This window comes from Camelus ferus, chromosome 25 (assembly GCF_009834535.1).
Source record: "Camelus ferus isolate YT-003-E chromosome 25, BCGSAC_Cfer_1.0, whole genome shotgun sequence".
Taxonomy (NCBI): domain Eukaryota; kingdom Metazoa; phylum Chordata; class Mammalia; order Artiodactyla; family Camelidae; genus Camelus; species Camelus ferus.
The window spans coordinates 18635142-18657612 of record NC_045720.1 but is presented as its reverse complement, the minus strand read 5'-3'; the positions used below and the strand labels follow the sequence as shown (position 1 = coordinate 18657612).

At 42.5% G+C, this 22471-nt stretch overlaps 1 long non-coding RNA gene across 1 annotated transcript in view; it reads right to left on the bottom strand.

Annotated features, from left to right (window-relative positions):
* Positions 1-2715: 2715 nt before the first annotated feature.
* The window catches only part of LOC116659882, a 118396-nt gene continuing 98640 nt past the window's right edge, over positions 2716-22471 (bottom strand). Inside the window, exon 3 of the long non-coding RNA XR_004315255.1 lies at positions 2716-2746. This is a non-coding gene — a long non-coding RNA (uncharacterized LOC116659882). The remainder of the gene's footprint in view (positions 2747-22471) is intronic.

Below are 22471 nucleotides of genomic sequence, written 5' to 3'. Positions count from 1 at the left end.
AACATTTCTTGGATTGCGTTATTTGCAATGGACTGAATTAAACTGAAAGACAGTCTTAGTTTCCACCGATGGAGATCACGGAGCTCTTTAGGTGGACAGTGGAGCCGGAGGACAGACAAGGGCTGAATATGGGATCCAGAGCTCTGGGTCACGACTTCTCAATCTCCACTGCACATTACAGTCACCTGGGGAGCTCTAAAAAAATGTGGATGCGTGGTTCCCACCCTGAGGGCATCTAATTTAATAGGGTTGAAGTGGGGCCTTGGCATCAGTATTTTTAAAGCTCCCTAGATGTCTGTAATGTGCAACCAGCCATGAGACGATCCCTCCAGAGGAGAGCTTACTCTGGCATATCCGTGCACTTCTGCGGCTGGGGGGCCAAAAATAGAAAGCTTGGTCTCTGGTACTGCGTCTGCTTGCATCTCATTTCAGACTCAATGAGCCAAGATTTTGCACCTTTCCACCATCAGCACAGCAGGAAAGCTACTGGGAGCCGGGAGCCGCACCTCCAGAACTATACGCTGGGAGGTGGGGAGGGAAGGTCACTCGCGTTTATAAGCAAATCAGACCCACCCTGTGCTCCAGAAAGGGGCCAGGAGAAAACGCAGGATTCTGACTGCAATTTGGTTGCTACCAAGCCACTCTCTTCCACTTCTGCTGTGTAGGGTTGGCACCAGGTAAAGAGATCCAAAGAAAACACTTGGGAAATATTGTGATACAGCCACAGCTGTGCCTCCATAGGAAAAAAAAAAAAAAAAAACTTGCCTGAGGCTTTCCCTTCTCTTTAAGGTTCCTTCAGCACTTTGTTTTCCTGTTTGGAAACAAATGAAACTGAAAAGTTTCAAGACGCTTTGCTCCAGTGAAACAATCTTCCCCACGCAGCCCCCATCCACAGCCTGCAAAGCGGCAGCCCCTACCCTTCCAGCTAGAGCCACCTCGTGGTCCCCAGAAGGTCACTCTCCCACTAAAGCTGCTGCTTTGTAGGAAATTCGAAAACCACTTGGCTTCTTCGCTTAAGCGATGTGTTTTTCGGCTGTGATTCCAGAGGGCTCTTGGAGATTTCGTGTTTGTATATTCCCTTTTTCTGGCTGCCTGTCCTCCTGTGTAAATGAAGGCTGCTCTTCCAGCAGGGAAGAAGGGGCCATTGGGGCTCCAGCTGATTTCATACACAGTTGCTCCCATTTAAAGTAACTTTGCATATAGCATCGTCCTGTGCTGCTTAAGGGAAATTCAAAACAATTAAAGAAAAAGCCCTTTTAAAAATCGATTCCACATAAAAATGGCGCCATACAAATTCATTTGAGGAAGAAACAATGCAGCCATGTTGCTGCATGCTGTTAAGTTTTATTTATTTCAGCCTTTTGTTATTCAATTATTAAACATGCAACGTTTTCCCTGCCAAATCTTTTGTCCTAGTGACACTTCAGATTTGACAACTTCTTCCATTTTTTATGACTTTGTTTATGCGTTTACCTTTCAGTAGTTAGCTAAAGCCCATTCCATCTCCCCCTCCACCCCATATTGTTTAAAAAAAAAAATCAAGGAGTGAAAATCAGGAAAGCCAGGTCCGAGGAGATTTCCCTTTGGCTCTGTCTGCTTCAAGGCCAAGATGAAGCAAGGGGAGTGAGGCAATAAATTAGTGCCTTTCAGAGGCAAAATGTAAATCAAGAAGACCAAGGGGGTAAGATGTGGCTCAGTGATAGAATGCTGCTTAGCATGCATGAGGTCCTGGGTTCAAGCCCCAGTACCTGCATCAAAATATAAACAAATAAATAAATAAACGTAATTACTCCTTTCCCCCGCAAGTTTTTAATGTCCAAAATCAATAAGACAGCTCAAAAAAAGTTTTTTTTTAATTTTTATAAAGAATACTGAAATGGTCTTGACTTAGAATTTTGATATTTTGTTTATCAAGAAATGTTTGCATTCATTTAGATTTTTCAAGCTATTGCATTAAAATATTATTTATCTTGATGACTGAGATTTTTGGGTGCCCCTTACATTTTGTGTCTGAGTCCTGGTTTTAGTCCTCCTTGAAGGACTGGGAACCAGTCACACAGACTGACAAAACAGAGACTTCAAGGAATGAATGTAATGTGACTTTTTACATTGGGGTACTGGGACTCCCAAGTCTAGGAAGCTCTTGTGTAGTGGCAGTGAAGTTATTCCAGACAAAATTAGTGTGATTAATTCCTCAAGGATCTTAGGAGCCACTGAAAACTGTACCTGAGTCTGCAGATTAGGGCCAGAAGTTGCACTTCAACCCAGACCCAGTGTATCTGCGTTCCTCTGCCCTGGGAAGAGGACTGTCATGAGATTCAATTCAAGGAGATATTTGCTGAGACCCCCTATGGGTCAGACACTGTGCGAGGTGCTACCCACAACTCTGCATAAGACAGCCTCAACCCTGCTCCTGCGGAGTTCACAGCCTAGTGAAACATTTGAAACAGATTTTGTAAAAACTGAAAAAGCAATGATATCAGTACTAGAATGAAAGTAGTAAGAGAAGAGTCTTAGCACAGAGGCAAGGACTCCTGATCTGGAGAAGGTCCAAGTGATGGCACAGAAAGGAAAGAATTAGTGGGACCCTTCTGTTCATGCATAACTAAGATTCTAAGACTCGGAAAGGGTGTGTGTGCGCGCGTGTGTGTGCGTGTGTGTGGCTAAGATCTCCTGCAAAGCACAACTTGGAAACATACCTCAGAACGTCTGCATCCTGAACGCACTGCCCGTCATCTCCACGCTCCTGTCAATAGAACACGCACTTTGAGTTGCTTTAACAATAGGAATTGTGGCTCACACTCAGTTATCTACGCCCTCTAGTTGGATTCCATTGGTCACCAAGGATGCACTGTTTGTTAAACAGCTGGACAAGGGTAAGGGCACCCAGTTTTATAATAAAACAGCTCACCTCTATATAAAGCTAGAGCATTGAGTCTTGTAACTAACTCAAAGTGAACTTTCTCCCTTGACTTCATTATCAACGGTGTGGTTGCTAACACCATCCCACCAGTTCTTTTAGGAGGAAGACTTTGAAGCAGTTTATGTAAGATTCATTGTTGGGGTCATAAATTGAAAGTAGTAAGGAAAAGATGGAAGACAGAATGGTTAAGGGAAGGTCCTCACTTAATTCCTTCTTTATATGTGAGACTTTCGGTTACCAGGACTCTATGGATTTAGAAGAAAAGAATGAGTTCATTGATATAAACCAATTTAACCCACAAGTAAAGTGCAATGCCTCAGGCTGAATCTGGCACCACAAACTGTGTCTTCACAAAGTAAAACCCGGGTCACTTATTTCTTGAACTCAAGAGATACTGAGGTAGACAGTCCTGACAGAGGGGCCCCTGTCCCCACTCCTGAGGTTTCCTTCCAGGTGGAGGACGATCATTGGCACAATGCCACCAGCTCCTCACCACCTCCTCAGCCCCTTCCCCTGGACTGGCGAGTTTGGGATGAGCACGAAGACCCCTGTCACCTCCTCTTGAGAGCAAGCTGTCATGTTCTTTGCTCCTCTAGAGTGAGTTCAATGCCCTGCACCTGTTGAAAAAGGTAAACCTAGATCCTTCTGGGGGTCTCCACAAGGAAGCCACAGACACACGCCGCAGGCTTCGCTCTCAGTTTCATCAGTCATAAAAGTGAAATGTTGGTCTCCATTTCCCTTACCCCTTGATCTTCCCTCTCCATTGGTTCAGATCTTGAGCAAAGGGCTGCTATTTGTTGCCCTCATGCCCCTGTGCCCCAACAATGCTCCCTTCGGGTCTAACTGTTTAGCCTGAATCAGCCAGATAGCCAAGATCAGCAAGGTCACAATGAAAGGCTAGAACTGAAAAAACAAATCTTCAAAAGCCTTTGGAATCAGCGCTTGTCGTTCTAAGGCAAGACATCTCAGGCTGGGCATCCAAGATGACTCGCCTATACGCCCAGGGCCTGTCGGCCAGGAACTCGGCTGGGGCTGTCCACCTGAGTGCCTGTAAATGGCCTTTCGATGTGTCTTGAGCTGCTCACAGCCTGCAGCTGATTCTCCTCAGAGCAAGCATTCCGAAACACCCAGGCAAAAGCTGCAAGGCTTCTTATTACTCAGCCTTGGAAGTTCCAGAATGTCCCTTTGGCACATTCTGTCGGCTAATCAAGTCACTGAGCCCAACCCAGATACCAAGACGGGAACTGAGACTCCACCTCATTCTAGGTAACACAACACCCTGGGTAATATACCTACAATAGGGTAACCTAACAACGGGACGAACTGGTCACCGACCATGCCCTCCGTTGCTCAGCAATGCTTTAACACGCATTATCTCTTGTATGCCATTTACAGCCAATAAATAGGTACCATCATTGGCCCTGTTTTACAGGTGAGGAAAGTTTTCAAAATTAACCCAGTGTTATATAGCTGGAAGTGGAATCAAAATTTAAAATCATGGGGGGAAGGTATAGCTCAGGTGGTAGAGCACATGCTTAGCATGTACAAGGTCCTGGGTTCAACCCCTAGTGCCTCCAGTAAAAAAAATAAAAAATAACTAATAATAAATAGACCTACCAACCTCCCCCGAATAGAAAATAAAATAAAATTTCTTTAAAAAAATTTTTAAATCATGTCTGTTTAAATCCAGAGGCCCCTAGATTAAACTAGATGACAGTCTTGACCATCCCATCAGCTGGATGGCCACATTCTGCTTAAAGATCAAAGACAATAGTTGACGCAAGGAGCATGAGAAAGCAAGGGTCTCTTCAACATATCCAAAGATACAAGAGTAACTGGATTCACGATAAGCCTTGCCTAGTCCGCGCACAACACCAGAACCCTGAAACTTGTCAGTACGAAGCCCTGTTCCAACAGTAAATGCAGGAAGAACACAAGCTCTGCTGGACAGATTGTCTAGGAAAATGTGGTGCTTCCATTCAAAGTTTGTAGTTTTAAGATTCCCTTGTGTTTTAGTGGCACCAACACACAAAGGGAATTAAGCCATTTTGATCTCCAATAATGAGAAACATGGCTGGCGTTCAGACCTGAAACTATTTAACTGCAAGTTAATCCTTGAAACAAATCTGGAATGAAATGAGGGAGAAAAAAAAAAAATCTTATTATGGTAGACATCAACTAATGGGTTGCATTTCTTTCTTCTCAATTAGAAATGGCAGAGGGGTTTTAATTATTTTTCCTTAGCAAGCACATCAAAACATATCTACACAAAAACACAGAAAATATGTTATAAACTGATTTAAGCCAAAGAGCTCGTCAACACTGTTTGCAATTATGAAATCATTTGGGGATATGGTATTTTGGGGGGGGGGGAATTTTTTTTCTCTTAGATGCAAACCACATCACAGTCCATCAGGCATAAATCTTTCATTGTATCTTCAAGAGCAAAAGTAGAAATTGTGCAACAAAGGCACCACTGATAAAATGCAACACAGCTCCCCTCCCCACCCCAGAGCCATGAGGATGATCTCACTAGTTAGGAGATATAACAGGATGTCATGGTTTCAAAAGTGTTCTTTTGGAGGAGGGACAATGTGTTGAAATATTCAATGGTGCCCAAGGGGTTCCCAAAAGGAATCTGGGGGAACTTTCATCCCCCATCTCCCTACTTTATCATATACATTAAAGGAAAAGTAAGCTTTTTCGAAGACTTCTTTGTCACTTGGTGAGCCATGGTGGGTACAGAAGAGACGGAACAGAGCAATGTAATGTCCTTGAAGAGAACACAGCTCCAGAAGTGAGACTGTCTGCAACTCATTCTGGCTCTGCCACTTAACAGCTGTATAACTCTAGCCTCTTTCTTTATTAAAAACCTGGAGAGGAAGGAAGTGTATAGCTCAGTGGTAGAGTGCACACTTAGCATGCACAAGGTCCTGGGTTCAATCCCCAGTACCTCCGTTAAAATAAATTCGTAAGTAAGCAAATCTAATTACCCCCTCAAATAAAAAAACAAATAAAACTTGGGAGAAAAACTGGGATCTACTACATACATTTGCTGTGACTGTAAAGCATATTTATGTGCTCTGTAGATACTTAGTACCAGTGGCAGTATCATCATTAATTATTATTATTGTTAGATCAGTTTTCATAGGAATACATGACAGAACATTAGACCAGGACATAGTCTAGAAGTGGTGGAGGGTCAGGCCAGGGAGTCAGAAACAGGAGTTTACACATTCAAAAACTAGAGCCAGAAAACCAAAAATAAGCCTAAATTTGAGCTAGGAAGCCAAAGAGCAATTTGAATAGTGAAGAAAAATTCAAGGAAGACAATTTGTAGGGATGGTGCTAGGAGTTCAACTGTATCACACCAGAGACGCCTCAGCAAGTCAGACCTGCCTCCGTCATCCTCATCTCATCAACTACCTGCCCCTGGCCTTCTTCTGGATCGAGAAATCCCTACCTTAAGTGAGTACAGAGAACAGGAACCCAGCCATAAGGGACTGGGATCCGGCACCAAGTTCCTAGTTTCTGAGAGGTGTGGAAGGGAGTGTTTATCAGACAAGGGTCAACACTGGGGTGAAAGGCAAGTATTTTCTCACAAGGAAGAAATAAGGGCCAGAGTCTGAATCCAGGAAGATGGCCACTGCTGAACCCACAGCAGGGTTACTTTAACAGAAAACCGCTGAGCTGACAATCTAAGGGTTCTTCTATTTACCCTACCTCCATGCTTCTCAAAATGATGATCTTGCTTGGTGGGGGTTATTTTTAAAAGTCAATTCTGAGGCTCCACATAAATCAGGATCCTTAGGGGATGAAGTCTAGAAATCTGCAAAATGTCCCCAGGTCCTATGCACACTAAACTTCGACGACAATTAGAACTGGGATAACTTAGGACACAGGTCTCAACTGTGGCAACAGAAAATGGAGAAGGATAGAAAGCCAGTCGACAACCTCCAAAGTCCCCCAGTGCAGTCTCTCCTAGATTTTAAAGTTTCAGCCATTCACCATCCAATAGAGACTCTTAGGAACTGTGGGGGCCCCAAATAACTGGGTGTCATAACTCTGCTTCCCTTATTGAAGAACGGAAACTTCAGTGTGATGGTAGATCAGAGTCAGCTGGGGGAACTGTCAAACTTTGAAGGCTTGTCAACTTTGGACTCTATCATGATCTAAGGCTTACAGAACAAGACTAAAGAATTAAAAGATGCGATCCCTGCATTGGGGGAGTTGCAGCAGAGTTTGGAAACTAATACAAACGCAGCACATTCAGTGGGTATTTGGTGAACTGAACTGAGTGAGAGCTGTCTCTAAGAACCTGAAAGGTTTGCACGTGGAATAGGGAAAAAATCAAATGAAGTAACATATATTGAGCATTATATACCAAACCAGCTGTGGGTACCAGGCAGTACCCTCACTAGCTATCACTGCTATGTCTGTGGCCACGCCCTGAACGTAACTGCGGCACGCGCAGTCTCTGATGAGGTGTACCTGTGGCATACTCTTAAAGTGGGATATTAGATCATGTGACATTTGGCCCTCAGGCACAACAGGGCACCTGACACAAGGACAGACAAATTACCTTATCCCCAGTGGCCTATGAGGTCGCCTGCCTCATAAGTTTTACCCTTAAAGAAGTATGTAACCAAACCACTCAGAGTCCCTTGAGAACTTGTACTAGAGATGTGAGTCTTTCCTTCCACCCTGACTTTGACCCCATACTATGAGAGATGCTCTTGCCCATCTTAATAATAAGCAAACCAGAGCTTAGCAAGGACGAACAATACTCCATGTTGGGAGGATACCAACCCAGATCTCTGTGATGCCAAAGCTTGTACCTGTACAGAAGATTGGCCTAGAATCTCTAAAATGACGTTACAAAAAAAAAAAAGAAAATCAATAAAAAGGAAGAGTTCTCTAACAACTGGAGCTATGCCAAAGTGAGCCATTACAAGGTCAGCAGAAGTTTCCCCACAAAGGTTGAATAACCTCTACTTGGGGAGGCTAGTCTGGGGCGGGAAAGCTGGACAAGATGGTTTCTACACTCTCGTCCAGCCTCACATATTATAATTTATTGGCAAACAGCTGGGCACCACATTAAGTTAATTCCTCTTTTGTCTTGGCAAAAGTAAAATGTATTCTTGCAGAAACGTCTATTGGCAGTGTGGTTTGCCTTATAAAAGCAAGAAAGAAGCTGGGAAAACTGTTTATTTTTTTTTTGTCAGAATTTTCAGTTGGCTTACATAGAGCAAGATTACAGGGATCTGCAAAGTACAGCACGGTGGTTATAAATACTGGTACGGGTGGGTTTGTACCCTGGCTCTGCCACTATGAGCTCTATGACTTTAGGCACGTCGTTTAACCTTTCAGAAATGCATTTTCCTCACATGAAACAACCTACCTCATGAGGCTGTTGTAAGAATAAAATAATGCATGTAAAGCACTTAGCACACGGTGTATATCAAACTGTCAATAAATTGTAATGATTAGCTATTATACAGTAAAGTTAATGGAACATTCATGTGTTTTTGAACTACTGTGTTACCCTGATACTTGACCAGAGGCAACTCCTGAGGGGGAAAAAATGGATGAAATAGTCCAACAGATGAGGAAGAGAAAATTTTTTTTAACTTAAGTTGTTTTTTACAAGACACAGAGACTGGGCTTTGGATTCCAACAGATCTAGCTTTTCTTCCCTGCTCAGTATCAGTAAGATTATGAATAAATAATTTGGCCCCCTATAACTCAGTGATCTAACCTGTAAAATGGGAATAAATTATTATTTAGGACACTTTGAGCTGCAAGTAATTGAGTACCTCCCTACAATTGGCTCAAACAACTATGGCTTATTTTTCTAATATACTACATAATCCAGAGATAGTTCCAGGGTTGATTCTGCAGCTCAACTATTCAGAAATTGACTTGTTTTCTCTGCAGTTGTCTTGGCTCCACCCACCTCATGATCTCAAGATGGCTGCAGTGGCTCCACGAATTATATTCCCACACGTGAAAATATCCAAAGCTGGAACAAGGTGGGGAGCACTTTGTCTTAGACAGCTTTGCCTTTTCACCAAGAGGAAAATCTTACCCAGAAGCCCCCAGACAATGTCACTGCAGGTCCCATTGGCCAGAAATGGTCGGCAAGTCCACCTCTAAAACAATTGCTGGTAAGGGGACATGACATTATGCCTGAATCACTGTTTATCCCCCATGGCTAGGAAAGGGATCTACAACACCAGACACCTGAGCAAATCAGAGTATTGTTAGTAACGAGGAGTGTAGAGTGTCGGTAGACAGAAAGTAAAGACTGCTCCTTTTATCTGTCGAGAGTGATGTCTCCAGCTTATTTGTTCCTCCTTGGTGATTAAAAGATCCTAAAGCCATAGTCTTCTCAGGTTAAACTACTCCAAAACAAGAACTATTGATTTTTACAGATATACTAGGAATTTCTTTTTAATATCCAAAAAAAACACCTTTTTTTAGAAAAGTTTCAACATCATATTTATGTAAACATTGGGTCTCCAGTTCATTAAGCTGTATTTCAGTGAATGCAAGGTAAACAAAATACACATATCAATTTTTTACACACCTCTGATGCATCCAATACACCTATATTAATTTAAATATATCATCATAATCTTAATCATCATTAAGGGTTCATCGACTTTTACGGAAATCATGTTTGGGGATGGGGATAAAGTGTCATACATAATCATGCAGTTCAGAAGGTTACAGGACCAAAATGAGGTGTGGATATTGGCTTTCAGTAAGAGGCAGAACATCAGGATGGCCCACAACAGAGTCTGAGGCAGCCCTTATTGTATATTTACTCATTGGTGACCCTTCCCATAGAGTTTAAACACCACATCCCTTTCCATGCATCCATGCCGTCTACAGTTTTCCTCTACCCTTTAGCAAGCTTGCTCCCATCTTGCGAAATCCAAGTCCATTTTTTTCTCCCTTGCAAAGACTTTCTGGACTTCCCCCAGGGAATTCTTTCCTCATCTGCTCTCCCAAAGCTCCTCCTCTTTTGTCCCACTAAAATACTTAATTAGTTACTCATGTGTCTCTTTCCCTCACTAGACCAAGAGCTCTTGGGAGCAAAAGACTGTGTCATATCCATTCTGATAGCCCCGGTACCTAGTGCACTGTTCAGCATATATTATAGTAGAACAGGCAATACATCTTTTTTGAATGAGTGTTTTTATGTTTCATGCACCTACTGTGTGCCACAGACCACAAGAGAAGCTTCAGATACAACATCTTATTGTGTCTCCCAACAAACTTACGAAGAGAATGAATCTCAAAGAGATTAAGTAATTTTCCTAAGTGGAAGCAGTCTACCAAGGGCAGAATCTCCATTTGAACCTACCTCTGACCTTCTTTAAAACCAGAATTCTCCCCAATATGTTATGCATTCTTCATAGAGGCTTCACGGCTGGAATAATCTCAACAACGTTAGCCAAAAGCACCACTCACGTATTTACTCTGACTTCTCTTGTTCTCTTCTTTTATGATATGCAACTAAGAGTCATTCCCTTTGTTTATTAGAAGAAAAATAATCAAAGCAAACAAATTATTATTTTCATTTCCTCCCTCTAGACAAACTTGATCCTACAGTGCTGTGATGAAAAGCTTAAATAAATGTGTGGTTATTCTCTAAGCCATCTCAAGCTGGTATTAATGCAGAGTAAAGCTTGGTCGCCTACTGCTGGGGTTTTAGAGTGATAATCACACCTGTTTTCCTCCTATATTTGAAGAGTAGATATATGAGTCAAACAGAAAAAGATTAAAAAAAATTATATTTCTGTTAAAGATAAATTTACCAACAGAGCTTGGTACCACACCCAGGTCCCTTTCAGGGCCCAGTGTGCACACCCTCAGTGCCGTGAGTGTTGGTGGCATAACATCTCATAGATGTCCCTCATCCCTTAACTGAAGAGTTGTCCTCAGCTGAGGGAGTCACTTCACCTGAGAAGTTCCAAGCCCACCATCTTCTCCTCCCTCCCCACCCCAGCAGTCCCCTCTGTCTCAAGGAGAGGTAACTGTGTGGTGGTCTCTGTGCTGGGGCCTTCCCCTGTGGATCAGGTGAACTTGACCTGAGACCACATCGTTCCTCGCTCAGCTCTCCCTCCTCCCCTCTGCTGCTTCCTTTGCTCCTTGATGGGTTTCCTGAAGAACATTTTCTCAATAAACCACATGCACTCAAGTCCCTCCACGGCTCTTCTTCTGAAGAACCCAACCTAAGAGACTTTGCTTAGATCTGAAGCCACAATTCACTTTCCAGTTCCACCATCCACACACACACACACCCCCTGAATTTAACTTCATCACCACCATCCCAATCACAGACACAGCTGGACACCAGCAAGGGTGTACTGAAATGGCTTCTACAGAGAAATGGAGGCTAGAAAGAGACCCAAAACGTTCTTCCCATGCATTTCCCTCCCAGGAAAGCAGAGCAAGAGTTCCCTTCTAACAGCACTAACCTACACAGAGCCTCGCGTGAAGCTGGAGAAGGCACACCCCTGATGGTAGAGCCCACACCAATGGGGACACAAGTTGGTGACCTGAGAACAATCCAGTTTCAGCTGCTCACAGGCTCTTGTCCTGGTTCCTTTGTGCAGGACCAACCCTCAGGGTGGCAGTGGAAGCCCTACCCTATAGAAAATGACTGGGGAGAAGGTGCCCTCCTCAACACCCACACTGTGGGGACCAACAGCAGCCCACAGACAAGCAAGTATCTGACCCCGGGCTTCAAATCCTGGATGGCCCATGGGACCCTCGGCAAAGTACTTCACCTCCCTTTGGCTTCACTTTCTCATCTCTAATGCAGGGATAATAAAAGTACATTCTTGATGTGGTTGTGGTGAAGATTAAGTGAGTTAAGACGTGTAAGGTGCCTAGAGTAAGTTTTGAAACATAATAAGCTCTAAATAAATGTGAGATATCATTAGTCACCATAAATAAACACACGTGAGAAACCACTTAGAGTGCACTCCACTTGATTTGGGGGACAGGGTCAGAAAAATCCCACTTCCTGGGACTGAAGTAAGTGAAAGGGTCTCTGGGAGATGAGACTGCCTGTCAGAGAAATAGCCCCATCATAAGGAGAGGGGTTTAAACTGTTTGCTAACAAGAAAAGTGTAGATTCACAAATCTCCACCTCAGAAACCCAGTTACCAACCAAAGCAAAGCACCACAGGGATGTGCTCAGAAAAGCACAGCTGGCACCTAATAATTATTCAGTTCAATGGGAGAGGATTCAGCTTGCCTGCCAACATGCCCATGACCCAACATGGAAACTACATTTAAACAGGATGCAAATGATTCTTTCCTACATAAGAGGGAGATCTATACATTGCTTCTCTCCCAAGTGAAAGTCCAAAAGGTGCATGACTGTGTGCCCATGTGCGTGTGCACTTGTGCGTGTTTGACAAGATACTATTTCAGGGAAACAATATTCCTCCCTAATGGTCCTAATAAGGACACAGGTGCAGGGTCACTGCAGTAATAAATAGTCGGTAACTTCTCCATATACCGTTTTTCACTGCTGAGAAGGCAATGGAAAGGAGTGGTGGAGGATGTTGAAAAGGCACTATTTTAATTAAATCTGTCGCATCGCAGTGGTTTACTTCCCTTTGAACTGTGTTTTAATCAAAGCAGGTTGATTTCCACTCCACGAAAATGTTTCATTTCAAGCCACTGGAGTTTTATGAGTTTTTCTACCACATTTTACTGGAGCCTTGTAAATTTTATGAAATTCTGGAATGTCTAGACCATAAAAATCTGTCATTTGGACGTGTTTTCTATGGAGATGTTTCTCCCCTATGCAGATTCATATGCTTTGCAAAGATTTGTGGAGGGAAAAAAAAAACAGCTTTAAGATATGTTCCACAGTACCTGAGTTAACAGATCACCTCTTCAGCTGGCTGGAAGTTCACCTGTCGCAGACAAACCCTTTACAGACCGATCGAAAAGACTGAAGCCATTCCTAACAATCATGACTTTAAAAGTCTCTCTTACTCTGTATGCCTCTCGCATTCAATCCCATTAAAGACACATATATGGTACCAAATGCACTTCTGCTGAGAATTCTAAATTCCATGACAGATGTCACGAGTGAACATTCATCACCATTATTAAAGGAGGTAAGTGTGCGGGTAACAGAATCAGCTTCCAGGAGTGCTGGAAAGAGGCCGCCCAAGATACAAACAAGAAGTGCTTCTCAACTCAAATGGAGGAGCACCAAGCTCCTGAAGGTTATTAAATGAATCCCTCCTTGCTTCTCATGAAGTGCAGCCGTTTGGTCTCAAAGCAAACAGAGGCAAATTGGCATTATTTTCTATTTATTTGTCCAAAACACTGAGGATGGCTGCTCATGCATGAGAGTTTCTGTATTGTGATCTCCAAGCTATTTGCATCAAATCCCTAGGCCACCTGCGTAAATAGTGCCAATGCATGGGTGAATGTTGATGGATGAATCCAAATATTTATTTCAGGCTGAGTTTATGAATTCCATGTAAAACCACTTTTCTATCCTAAGTATGAAGAGAAAGGTACTAACACTGCTTGCACGTCTTCAGATGACTGGTGTCTGGCTTTAGGAAAGCCTTTTATATCAGTCAGGAATTGATTCTCCTCCTGAAGAAGAGGGAGTAACTGAGACCCCGCCACTGAGGCAGCAATCAGGAAGTAGCGACAGCAGATAAGAGTGGTCCAGAACGTCTAGGTTAACATATCTGGGAAATTGTTTTGGTCTCTAAAGAAACAACATTACACGTGGGACACTTGTGAGTCCCCCACCCTGGCCTGGAAATTGGTGTAAGATGCCTAAATACGAACACATTGAGTTACCTCTGAATCGGGATATACAATGAGTACCATGTGCTTTCCAGATCTGGGCTCGTTCCACTGGAGATGCTGCCCACCAATTTGGGATTAGAAGACCTAAGTTTACTTATTTTCTCTCACTTAACTTATCCTATGATCAAATCATTCACTATTTCTCTGAGCTTGGTTTTTTCATTTGAACTAAACGATGGTTGAGTTTTTAAGAAATCAGTCAACTAATTAAATAGCTCACTGAATGGCCTCTCTGATCCCTTTAAGCCAATGAGCAAAAACTCTGGAGAATGATATTTGAACTTGGAGTGATGCAATGAATTACTCTGTGATTAACATAAAAATTGTTAATTCCATAACTCTTATAAATCAATCCCAGAAATAATATACAACATGAATGCAATAATGACATGAAATACTTCTGCATGGCACATTCCAAGGTGTTTTACGTTCAAATCCTTACAGCCACCGACTGTGGTATCATATCAAATGAGGAAAACAAGTTCAGAAAACTTACTGACGGTCACAGACTACCGTTCCTCTGATCTCCATTATATCAAAACTAAAGGAAGGGAGAGGAGAAATTAAAAATGCTTAACCTTAAGACTGGAGAGATAAGGTTACAACTCTTGTAGAAAAAGCCCATACATCTACTCAGCACCATATGCAATGTGAGCACAAAAATGCTTGCTACATTTTTATGAAAGAAGGGGTCTCAGATAAATGCGTAATCTTGATTTCACAGTTCTCCATCAGATTCACCTATTTTTACCCATACATAAATACAGTAACTCTCAACAAAGCATTGCGACATTTTTCGCGAAGAATGTATTTTGGAGTTAGAAGATCCAGCTTGACATGACTGCCCTGCCATGTACTAGTCATCTCTCACTTAATGTCATCTCTTGATCTGTTCAATGGAAGTAATAATATCGTAGGCAAAAGCACTTGCAAGCTATCCCTTCCATATAACTGTTGGTGATTATTATTAGCAATGAAGGACAACAATTATATATATGGGGTAATAATATAATAACTAGTCTCTTTTAACATATGTATCTGTCATCAAAGTATGTGTAAAATAAGTTACATTAACTCAAATGAAGGAGAAAAAAGGAAAGGAACCATATATGAACCAGAAAGGTCCGAATTATACAGCACTTTTAGAAAAATTAAACGTATTACTTTTAAATAACTACAAGGTTGGAAATGGCTGAAGAATGACTGTTGATCAATTTTCAAAGAATCGAATGAAATTCTACTGAACATTTTAAAAAGTATGTATGGCCGCTCCAAAATGCATAAAATAACCCTAAAAGGAATTCAGGCATGGAGGAAAGAAAGCATCTTGACATAACAAATAAAGCCTCATTAATACAGTATTAAACTAGGGTATGAAAAACACAGGAAACAAGCTACTAAGGCAATTTCTCTAACTGTGCAATAAGCCTTTTTGTAACACATGACCCGTAGTCATTACAGAGCCAAAGGCAAGTGTGTGCCAAGGTCGGTGTCTGAAAGGAACAAATATCTGACACAAATGAGATCAAATATACGTGTAAGATACACTGGAGATACAATAGCTTGGCGACGGGAGCGTGAGGCAGAGAGGAAAACGGAGAATTGGGAAAGGATGTTGCATTTCTGTCTGTTACAGGTACTTAAAAAAAAGTCTGGTCCAGTGAGAAATAATTAGCAATATATATATGGGTCCCAACTCCCCCCTCTCAGTGCACCTCTTCCTCTGGATCCTAACACAAAGCAACTAAAACCTTTGCAAATAGGGGTGCTGGGCGAATCTTGTGTTCCAACATTTTCTCTTTGACCCTGGTCCCTGACACAGAGCTCCTCCACCCCTTGGAATTTCCTGGGAGACAGCAGTGTCTTTTGTTCCAATGAGGTGGGGACTCTTGGAGGACTCCTGCATGGGAGCTGGCCACCAGAAAGACCAACCCCGCAATTAGATGCTTGCGATTTTCAGTTCCACCCTCTGTTCTCCAGAGAGGGAAGAGGAGCCAGAAATGGAGTTAGTAATCAATCAGCCCTCTGTGATGAAGCCTCCACAAAAATCAATAGTATGGGGTACAAGGAGCTTCCAAATTGGTAAAAAAAAAAATAATAAAAAAATAACCAGTGATGGTGCAACTCAACTCCATGGGGACAGAAGCTCTTGCACTTGGGACCCTTCCAGACCTCGCCCTGTGTATCTCTTCCTCTGGCTGTTCATCTGTCTGTTATCATACCTTTTACTGTAAATAAACTGGGAAATGTGTTCCCCTGAGCTCTGTGAGCTGTTCTAGCAAATATGTTCTTATCCACAGGTTTTGCATCCATGCATTCAGCATCCACCAGCCACTGATGGAAATTATCCAGAGGGGAAAAAAAAAATCCCAAGTTCAAAAAAGCAAAACTTGAATTTACCATGTACTAGCAAGTATTTATGTAGCATTTGCACTGTATTTGCAACTATTCACATAGCATCTACATTGAGTTAGGCATTGAAAGTAATCTAGAGCCGATTTAAAGTATATGAGAAGATGTGCTAGGTTATGTGTAAATACTATTGCATTTTATATTAGGGTCTTGAGCATCCATGGACTTGGGTATCCACAGGGGGTCCTAGAACCAATCCCTTGCAGACCTTGAGGGAAGGCTGTGATCCAGTTCAAGGAGGTGGGCCATAGGAACCTCAAATGTGTAGCCAAGTTGAATAGAAGTGGTGGGTAATCTTGGGGACCTACCACTTGTGAATGGTGTCTCAAGTGGGGGGCAGTCTCGTGGGACTGAGCCCTTCCCCTGTGGGGTCAGCACTAACTCTAGCGTCAGAACTAAACTGACATGTAGGACATCCAGCTGGTATCAGAGAGAGCTGCTTGGTGTGGAAACAAACCCTACACGTGTGGTGTTAGAAGGATGGTGGGTGTGGTAGTGGCATGAGGGTAAGGGAGACACCCGGGGAGATGTGGTCTCTCACACATCGTCAGTCTTCTCCACCACGTCGTCCCACGTCTCACACTGAAATGTGACCCAGCATCATACTGAACTGGACCAAACTCCAGCAAGAGAGAAAACTCTCCATAGGACATTCCCAAGCCACACAATCACATTGTCGGTTACGGATCAGGATCTCTTCTTCTATTGGTTCCGGTCACCGCAGGTTCCCTCTCTAGCCCTATGGTCTGCGTTGCCTCACTGGCCCAAGACCTCATCATACCTTCACAAAATGGCATCTGGGTTCCTGGGACAGGTTGTCCTCTGCCAAAACACAGCAGGGCATCAGCATCGAAATAGCCTCCCTCAGTACGCAGAGACCGAGTAACTTAATTAATAAATACACAAGTAATTAAGATTTAGAGAAGCATAATTCATATCTATCAGAAACATTATTATCCTTTAAGAAGGACAACAGTAAGAAAACCACACTAACCAGAAAGCTTCCATTATTTCACGAGGAAATAGTGTCCCAAGAGTGAGGGTATAGCTCTGTGGTCAAGCACGTGCTTAGCATGCACGAGGTCCTGGATTCAATCCCCAGTACCGCCATTAAATAAATAAATAAGCCACATTACATACCCCCACCCCCACCCCCACCCCCCAAAAAACACTACACACATTAAAAAAAAAGGAAATAGTGTCCCAATCCATAAGGGCCTGCCATGGACTTGGTTCTCAGATAAACCTGGACTCAAATCCCATTTCTGCTTCTTCCTGGCTGTGTGATTTTAACCTCTCAGAACCTCAATTTTCACACATGTGAAGATTAAAAATACCCACCTCTGAGATAATACAGGTAAGATCCTTTTTTGTACTAGTAATTGGTACACAAAAGGACTGGTTTTTGGTATTATCATTATAAATGCACTTCCTATATGGTCTCTTAAATATTCTTGCAAAAGATAGTTTATAAAAGATTAGAAATAGTCTTAATGAATTGCAAATATATCTTTACCATAATTATCTTTTCATATTTCATGAGATTAGTCAAAAGAAAAATACAGAGATTGATTATTTTGCTCCTCAAAAAAGACTGATAATTTAAATTACTCTCCCACCTTGCATTTTCCACTAAGTAGATCTACTTGGGCCAGAGCAGTTTGACACAATTTAGGTATCCAATGCCGTCTCAGAGTTTGAATCCTTGAGACATATGGTATCCCGCACTACCATAAAATAAGGCAGGAAAAGATTGCAGCTTGACAAGCCTGGCATCGTATCCATTGGCTATTGGCATTTCTAGTGCAAGCAGTGTCTCTTTAAATAAGTTTTGCACTTAAACAGAGCTCATCGAATATGATGGTGCCTGAACTTCACTAGTTTGCCTCTGAATGTCAAGACAAGGCTTTTCAAATCAGGTAAGACACAAATTGTACTTTTTTCCCCCAGGCATTTGTCCAGTAGTTGATTTCCTCGTGGGCAGCAGAAAGGGCTTAAGTTGCTGGCATTCACTGTACCAGTTAGAACCAGACAATGAGGTCTCTCATTTCTTTCAAAGCATAATTCAGAAAGTATAGAAGAGGCTTCCAAGTTCCACACCAAGGGAAAAAAAACAAAAAACCCCACCATAATTGAGATCAAAGTTCACAGGTTTCAAGAACACGACTGTAAGAATTAAGGTGTTTGTTTTTTTTAAGTATCCACTCAGAAAATATTTACTGAGAATCTTTTATATATATATAACTCTATTCCACACTACAGGAATCTAGGAGTGAATAAGACAGACAATCGGTGCTCCTGGTTCAAAGCAGTCTTTCTACTTAAATGGCTCCTAGGTTGGAGCACTGGCCTCGTGCATTAGCTGCTGCAAAATTAGACAGAGCCCAGGAGATCAATAGTGGCGATGGTAAAGCATGGGCTTTGGAGCCTCTGTAACCAGGGTTCAGTTCCTGGCATCCCTATACTGTAAGGCTGGCCAAGCTGCTTAACGTCTCTGGGTTTGAATTCCCTCTTTTGTCAAATCAGGACACTGAGAGTGCCTGCCTTATTGGACTGTTGCGAGGATTAGCCGGTTCAGACTGTTGAAAGTGACTGGAACATGGTTGACCCTCAACAAAAAGCAATTTCTTCCCTTCCCTGGTTCAAGCCCAAGTATTCTCAATGGATAATGGAAACACTTGAAGAAAAGACAATGAAGTGATAACTTTGGTTTGTCTCTGAAATCAAAGTGAGACTCACTGTAAATCAGGTCCTCCATTTATGTTTGAGCCTTCTGTTGGCGATGCCGGAGAACGCAAAAGATCATTAACAAACTGCCTTTACATCATTTTAATCAATGATGTTTTCAAATGCATAAAGCAGAAATAAAAGAAAGCACAAAACTCTGAGATAATCTGAATCTATAAATGCCCACCAAAAAAATAAACTGCCACTATCCTCTACGAGAAACCCACAAGAGAACCTGGGTACCACTTTCTTCTCACAAACCCTTCTGGGTTTTGAAAGTAAAGCTCAAACACTTTGCTTCCATTCAGCTCAGCAGAGGTAGCAGCTTAGACATAAAAGTGCAAACACTGCGAAGGGGGAAAAAAAAACACCCGTGGCTGGCTGCCAGCTCTTGGCCAATCAGTCCACACAAGGAAGGTTGCGTCAGAGGCTTCCAGCCTGCTGGAACCTCGGCAGCTGCCTGCAGCACAAGCTTGGACCACCCAGGCCGAAGTGGACCGGCATCTGGAGAAACGCGCAAACAATGGAGAACATTAGAGCCTGCATTTCCGCGCCAGAGATGCTGTCACTGGGCTTAGCCTGCCTGGACTTTGAGAGAGTCCTGGGCAAAGAAGGGATGGAGGATGTGCTCAATGGCTCTACTATTAAACCACTGTCTCAGGTCAGCAGCATAACCCCCAGAACGGAAAAATATTTTTTCAGTGGAAAATCACCCGTCTTACAGTTCACAGATCTAGTTTGCAACCAGTGCTGGGCTCTTACCCAGCGTAATTAACATCTTACCTGTGGGTGGCTGGTAGAGTTGCCTTACACCTCTCTCATCATCCCAGCACCTAAGACTTCCTGAAATGCTTTATACAAACAAATAGGAAATGAGATTTCTAAAGATAGACTGTTTGGTCCAGGGCTTTCTGGTAGCCCCTCCATTCTGCTCTAGGCAAATTTATTTTTCTAATTTAAATGTCAGAAAACAGGCCTACGTCATTCATGGGCTTGCTCACATACAAGCCATGCCAACTTGTTATAATTACAAGGAGATACAATAGCCGACGAGGGGGAAGCCTAATTAGAGAGTTGGACCTCACATCACGGATGGGAAGCCAAGTACGTGGCCTTCTATCAGATCTGAATGGAAACCCTGCTCCACTGGTGATGGATGTCTCTGGGAAACACGCACCCTCCTGGCACCCAAAGGACAGACGCTTGGGAAGGCGTAGGAGAGAAACATCCCGCTAAGACTGAAATTGAAACTAAAACCTAGGGGAAAACGCTGATCCCAGTCCAGAGACGCAGATTTAATTGGTCCAGGCTGCACTGAGATTCTCTTTATTCGCCAGGTGACACGAATGGGCAGCCAAGGTTGAGAAACTTGTGAGATTCCTGAGATAACCTGGAGATCATCATACTAAGTGAAGGCAGCCAGAAAGAGAAAGAAAAATACCATGTGATATCACTTATAGTGGAATCTTAAAAAAAAAAAAAAAAAAAGGACACAAATGAACTTATTTACAAAACAGAGACAGACTCAGAGACATGGAAAACAATGGTTACCAGGCAGGAAGGGAGCGGGGAGGAATAAATTGGGAGCCCAGGATTTGTATATATAAAATAGATAAACAATAGGCCCTACTATATAGCACAGGGACCTGTATTCAGTACCCTGTAATGGCCTATAATGAAAAAGAATATGAAAAGGAATATATATATATGTATAACTGAATCACTATGCTGTGCACCAGAAATTAACACAACATTGTAAACTGACTGTACTTCAATTAAAAAAAAAAAAACAAGAAAAGATTCCTGAGATAATACTCACTCCTGTAATGAAAAATTTAACCAGGAAATCTGGCTATCATGGCATGATCAAGGAACTTATCAGATCAATCAGAGCAAAACACAGCAATAATTTACTACACTGCACTATAAATGCTGACTCTGCTTCCTGAACTGACTGGAAGCTTCAAGAGGGTGTTTTAACTCCAGCTCCTTAGAGAGAGCTCTAGACATAGTAAATGTAACAGAAGCATTTGCTCAGTCATTAGAAAGATGCTCAGAAAATACCACACTGTCTGTATGTTTAAGCACGAAGACTCAGATTTTACAGGAACGTAAGTTTTCCACAATCCTCTAAGGCATTCATTCTCAACTTTTTTTGTGCATGAGAAGCTTATTAAATATGTAGGTTTCTATGCCTCCCCAGACCCAGGAAATTTGAGTTCGGTTCAGCAGTACCTACACAAATTCCTCCTGTGGCTGGCACAACTCAGGAACAAAATAGCAAAATGGCCCAATCTATACACCTGAGGTGAGAATCCACAAACAGCCAGCCAAACAGCCAGCTAAGAAAAGGGTTCTATTAACTAAGCTTTTGAAGCCAAAGCGCGCAGGCTAACGGTACCACGGACACATGTGAGTTGTGTGGTTTGCTACAATTCAACACACAGAAACAGCCACTCTTACAGATTTAAGATACTTAGTGGAGACTCGAGGGGGTGGAATACTCTGGATTCTGTGTGGGACCCTCGGCAGTTAGAGGTAGCATTTCTGGCCGAGAGCTACACTTTCCACTCAGTGAAGGGGGTCCCATGAGTTCCTTCTAGAATGCACTGCAGAACTTGAACTGAAGCTGCATTTCTCGTTCCCTTATGAGGCTCTGAAGGAGCCAAGTTTTCAGGAAACCAAGAAAGCAAGTAATCTCATGTGAGCAGAAGAGATTAGACAATACACTGTGGTGCAGTGTTCCAACATCACTGCAAAACAGAAAGGGCCCTGATTGGCAGAGGGTATAGCTCAAGTGGTAGAGCGCATGCTTAGCATACACAAGGTCCTGGGTTCAATCCCCAGTACCTCCTCTAAAAGTAAATAAATAAATAAACCTAATTACCTCCCCCCACCAAAAAAAAAAAAAAAAAAAAGGTTCTGCTGGCACCTCTCCCTTCAGAGCTAGTGTGACCCCCAACATTTAAAAAGGGGTTTTCCTCTTCAAGTCACAGGCTTAGAATTTAATGGTGCCATTATACAGCCTCCATTCAAATCCTGGTTTATCCATGTCCTTGCTGTGTGACCCTGAGCAAGTTGTTTAACCTCTCTGATTCTCAGTTTCCTCATTTTTATCAGATGGAAAGTACTGGTAACCTCATAGTTATTGTGAGGATCCAATGTAATTTACAAAGTACAGTGCCGGCACATGTTAGCTGACAACAATAATAATAATAATAATTATTATTATTATTACTATTATTTTGCCTTCCTCACCTCCTTCTGGTCCTAGGCAAAGTGAAGTTCTTTATGCCCAGTTGTCCAGGCACAATCTCTTTTTGTTTTTTAACCCTATAGTTGTTTTATTTGAAGCTCTGATCTATTTTCTCCACCCTTGTTTGTACAGACCCCCCAGAATCAGCCCAGATGAAAGCATTAGATTAGCTTCTGTAACAAATAAACCCCCACATTTTAACAGCTTAACACTTTAAAAGCTGATTTCTCACACAACAGTCCAAAGCTGGTGTTCCTGATTGGGGGGTAGTTTTGCTCAACGTGGTG